This window comes from Rhineura floridana, chromosome 2, assembly GCF_030035675.1.
Source record: "Rhineura floridana isolate rRhiFlo1 chromosome 2, rRhiFlo1.hap2, whole genome shotgun sequence".
Taxonomy (NCBI): Eukaryota; Metazoa; Chordata; class Lepidosauria; order Squamata; family Rhineuridae; genus Rhineura; species Rhineura floridana.
In genome coordinates, this window is record NC_084481.1 from 117,011,181 (window position 1) to 117,016,556 (window position 5,376).

Consider the following 5,376-nt stretch of genomic DNA (forward strand, 5'->3'; position numbering starts at 1 on the left):
CATATCAGTTCTGGTTTTCCAGATCACATGGCTTGGCAAGACTAAGTGATATGCTCCAGAGAAATCTGAAGAATCGGGATTTAAGGGGGGGGCGGAAGAAATATCAGAATAATTTATCTTCATTTTATTTATTTCAGGATTTACAAACTGGTCTCCGCTCAGAGAATATTGGAGCACTGTACAGAAATAGAATGTAGCGCATGATACCAGACCGTAAAACATAAAACATAAATAACATAAAAACCGCCGAAATAAAACAGACTGAATGTGGGAAGTCTTGGGAGAAGCCCCGCTATAGCTCACAGCCCCGAAAGGAAAGACCAAATCCCCTCGAAGTGCAAGAGATCCCACCATATAAGCGAATTCGGCTGGCAGCTTTCGCTTGTTAATAACGTTCATCAGCTCGGGAGAGCTGACACGGGTCTGTTCTTATTGCCTTCTGCCATTCTCATTAGAAAGGCATTCAACTTCTCTTTCCTCCCTCCCGATTTTTCGATTACTTTCTCTATGTTCTTAACGCGACTTTGTTTTTCTTATTGGCTTTGTAAAGCGGCAATCCTCACGCTCCTTTGGCAGGCTTTGAATATTTTCCTCCTCTGACTCTCCTAAATGCTACGGGTGCTATTAACGGGTTGGCCTCGAGGTGGCGTTTTAGGCACATAAACAAAGCCTCGACCAAAGCGGCGGCGGCGGCCCGGCAGCAAGCGAGCGTGTGTCTTTTCTGCAGTTTACCTCTTATTAGGCTAACGGTGCCGCTAATGTTTTGGTTTTGTGATCCGTCACGTCTGCCGTGTTAGAAAAAAAAAGGCAAAGGTTCAAGAGAAGCGCCTTACTTCCCTTGCACGCCAAAGAGCCATACGATTTCGCCAAGGACCAGACACCCAGCGGTGAATAAAACGCACCAACCTCCTTCCCTTCTACACTCCCCGCCTTCGAGCCCCTTACTTGGGCTTTTATTTTTGTCAGTGTAGCAGCGGGAATTTACAACTGTAGAAAGAGCGGATTAAGACTTCAAACTCCCAATGACGCTCGGTGATGGAGCGGGCTGCGAACTAACATCGCCCAGGCTGCACCCGCAGCTTCGGGTCTGCTGCCCGATGTCTGAAGACCCTACCGTGAATAAAAAAGGGACCCGCATGTAGAGCCAAGCTTACCTCCCAAGGCCGAAGGGTAACCTCAGAGGGGGAGCAGGAGGGAACCGTCAGAGGTTGGCTGCATCTGTCACTTGATCAGTCCTCCCAGTTTCTGCCTGGTGGTGACAAACTTGCAGGACGCCTCGATCGCCTCTCCCCCTACCCCCGATTCTTTCGCTTCCCTCCCCGTCGTCATCTACCATACTATGCCTAACTCAGCCATAACATATCCAGGAGTCAATTGCCAACCGTTTCCACCCCTACCTCCAGCCCCCACACCTTGCAGACGATAAATCCCTCGCGTTCCCTTCTCTCTCTCTCTCTCTCCCCCCCCCCTCTGTCCTCCCACAGAGCGTGGAACAAATAGCCGGTTGCCAGGATGGCTTTTTGCCTGTAAGGCTTTCTTTTGAGACCTTAGGAAGAAGGTAAGGGCGCCAAGGACGATCCCGGCTAGGAGTGAAAAGCAGGAATTGCCGGGAGAGAAACAGAAGGAAGAGTGAGGGGTGTGTGTGTGTGTGGTGGGGTGAGGGGGGTGGGACGCTGCACCCCGGAGCTGATCCGAAGAAAACACTTTTTAAACACAAAAACAAAAATCTGTGTGCGCGTTCATGTCCTTGAGTTTTTTAAAACTTCTTTGCCTTTGCATTTTGGAAGAACTCTTGAAGCCACCCACACTTCCTGCACTTTGGGTACACTTTCCATCCCATCCCATCCGAAGGAAGTTTTTGATCCTCTCCCTTTTGGAGTGCGCTGGGGGTGGGGGAGAGTTACACCGGAGCTCGCAAATGATGAAAATAATTGAGAGTGTTGCTGTCTTTAATTGGAAGTTTGCAGAGTCTGGGAGCCTACCACCGCCACCAGTATTATTATTATTATTATTAGTCTTTGAATTCTTTCGCGATAATAATTATTTTCAGTTGTTTTAAGTGCAACACCTTTTATTGCCTCAGAGACCATCTCCTGTTTGATTGAATTATTCATGTCCCCCCCCTTTTTTTGTGTGTAGGAAACGGTATCTGGGGACTCTGGTGTGACGTGCATGTTTTCCCTCTCTCTTTTCCCCCCCTCCAGGAACAAAGGGAATGTGGAAATGAAAGAGGGAGGCTGGCAGATGTGATGAGCAGCGGCGAAGGTGTACCCAGTCTGGCACTCGCTCCCCCTTCTCGCTCTCGCTCTCCCTCCAGCCTCGGCGCCTCGCAGCCTTCCGCAGGCAGCCTGCCCTCCCGCGCTGTAAGTACCGCCAGCCTTCTCTCAGCAGAGGCCGCAGGAGCCGCAGCGCCTAGCTGCAGCCGCTTGCCTTTGCACTTCGCGGGGAACACGGGAGGGTTCTTCCCAACCAACTTTCGCAGACAAGGGGGGGAAACCCACGTGCAACTTTTCTTTTTGATTTGGGAGGGGAGGGGGAAAACGTTAGCTGATTTGCCAGATTTGTTGTATTTTTCCGGGGAAGGAACGGACCGGGGGCGGGCAAAGGCGAGGGGGTGTTATTGGCTAGTCGTTAGTGGCATTTCAGGCTTTGGTCGTGATCGTGTCAGATGAACCCTAAGTGCCACTTCCGCTAACAGGACAATGCCTCGCCCTGTCAATAGTCGGTTTGAGGAATGTTTAGCTTTTGTTGTGTATGCGGTGTGGGGGGTGTCGGTGGATGATTTGGGTTGGTTTGTTTCTGCCCCCCCAATGCAAACCGCCTCCGGGAGGGAACTATGTAATGTTTGGGGACTGAAAACAAGGGATGGGTTGACCTACAGGCAGCAGAACCATGTGTTACCTTTTTGCCTGACAGAACTTCTTTGCAATCGCACGAGTGTTGTTCCCAAGTTTGTTCCTAAGAAAACTGTTCTTTTGTCTCTTTTAGTTAATTTTAAAAAGTTACTACTACTACTACTACTACTACTACTACTACTACTACTACTAAAGTTTCTTTCCTGTATGGTGGGGGGAGGTAGACTTTACCTGTGGGGCAAGATTCCCACACCACTTTACTGGCAATTTATCCTAGTTGAGTTGAATGGGACCTGATCCTAAGTATGTTTACTCCGACGTAAGTCCTACTGAGTTGAGTATGAACTTGCTTTCCCTTGCTTAGGGTTTGCAGACTTGTTTTCAGGTAAGAGCATCCTTGCCGATTAGTCCTGTTGGTTTCAACTGATTTACTCTCAAGTAAAGAGCGTAAGGATCGTAGCCTCAGCCCCCTACCATCACCACTCTTACTGTTTTCACAGAAGAAACGTGCTTTTTAGATACAGCCGCGTGCTTATAGATGGAGCACCGGGACGTAGCACAAGTTGACTTGGAAGACACTGGAGGTTGGGAAGACTCACCTGTAAGAAAGCAGTTTCAGGAAGGAAGCCTAGCATTCATGTGTGAGTCAACCCTCTTGGGAAAAGGAGAGATTTTCCCACAGTTTAAAACGGAACATACCCTCCCTCACTTTGATCTTAAAAAGTTAAGGGTCCCGTCTAGGTTTCAAGGGGCGTTAAGTGCTCCTAACTTTGCGTAGGATTTGGGCCACACGTGGTAGTACGAAAAGTTCTCATCTGGCTCATTCCTCTTCATCCGATGCACCAGCCCCAGATCAAGAGGGGGGCTGGATGGTCGGGGTGAAATCGCCCAGTAAAGCCACTGGGGTTTTAAATTTAAATTTTATTTTATTTAAAAGAGCCTCGCCGGGATTCCTTCAGTTTCCAGTAGGGGAAAGTACCGTTAACATCAAAAAGCCTGCTTCAGAGACCGGCGTCCTATGCCTGAGTAAAGCAGTGGGTTTCCTCAAGATAAGGCCGAGTAACAGCAACGTGGGGCTAATTTCCATTGCGTTTTGGTTAGAATCAGACTCAGCCAGACGGGAGTGTTGAATTCGACCCTTAGTGCAATGCAGTGCAAATATGTTTGTGTACCTGTTGTTCTAATGAATCCTAATTCACACACACCCTTGATATAACTAAAGAACCATAAACCCCAGTTTGCATTCATTCCAACTATCTCCCGCGGGAGTGGTTTGGTCTCTCAACGTTTGGAAATGTTTGTTGAGCGCCGTCCGAAACTGCAGAAGATACTCCCAAATTGTTTGCTTTGACGCGAGTTTGGTTGCTGATGAATCCTTACCACCTGATGCTTCTTCTGTGCATTGATTGATATAACACTCCTGACAACGCTCAAGAATGCAAGCGTCTGATGGCAGAGCATCAGCCAAGACTCGGGGTCCCTCATACCAAACTGAGTTTGTATGCGGGCTGTTTTCTTAGGCATGATTAACTAGACGGATTGGACTCAAAAAAGTGACATGTTCCAGAGTAAGAGATACAAAGTAGGTAAAGTCTTATTAGACCAGCATCTTTTTGGTGCAGGAGTATGCACATTTACGAACTACACCAGTCTCTTCATCAGCTAGGTTTTTTAAAAAAAGATCTTACCATACGGTGGGGAGAAGGGATATTGCTCCATATATATCTTAATAATTTGTGTGTCGATTTAAAAAAAAGATTGGAGGAAGAACATCAGATCTTCTGGCAATAAAAATGTGTATTTTACAAAACGTACCGATGTTCCTTGCAGTTTAATCTACAATACACGTGATATTGCATAATCTAAACTAGGGGAAAAAGTTGTACTAACAATTATGAAAGGGTACCAGGCGAAAACTTGGTTGGCAACAAAACAGTTTGAATGGAATGAAAAGAACAGTCGAAATTTGGATGTTATAGATGTGCGGCTAATGACATGTTAAGACAAAAACTGTCCAGCCAAACTGGTTAAATGAAAACGGGGAAACTTAAACAGGAACGTATGTTACCCCAGGTCTGTTTTTTTTATTTGGGAAGGAATATCCGAATTAAAATGTAAACATTTTACTAGCAATCCCGACTTTTACAGTGCAGTCTTTTACATCTCTAGTCCGAAGCAAGTTCAAATGCATTTCATTGGACTTGCATCTCAGGTCAGTGTGCATGGGGTCGCAGCCCTAAGGCTCCTCGTTCCTCCGAAGTCAGCTTTTTAAATGGGCCAGAACATCTTAAGCTGTGTTGATAGTGCGTGAGACAAGAAGAAAAACTTTTATTTAAGTTCTAAAGGGTCACACACCCCCTCCACCTTTTCGTGAATTGAAATAAAACCAGCTTAGGGCAAGCTGGCCCAAGATCCCCTGTTCATGACGCTTTGCGGATGGCCATCTATCACGCTGGCGCGCTGTCCAGGTGGATTTTAGGATACTACCCAAGCCCGCAAATGTTGGGCTTCAGACATCATA

At 47.0% G+C, this 5,376-nt stretch overlaps 1 long non-coding RNA gene across 1 annotated transcript; it reads left to right on the plus strand.

The window, feature by feature from the left end:
- The first annotated feature begins 1,472 nt into the window (after window positions 1-1,472).
- Window positions 1,473-4,923, plus strand: LOC133377057 (uncharacterized). Its single transcript, XR_009760605.1, has 4 exons — window positions 1,473-1,558; window positions 2,205-2,363; window positions 3,356-3,496; window positions 3,793-4,923. It is a non-coding gene; the product is annotated as an uncharacterized LOC133377057 (long non-coding RNA).
- The last annotated feature ends 453 nt before the right edge of the window (window positions 4,924-5,376 follow it).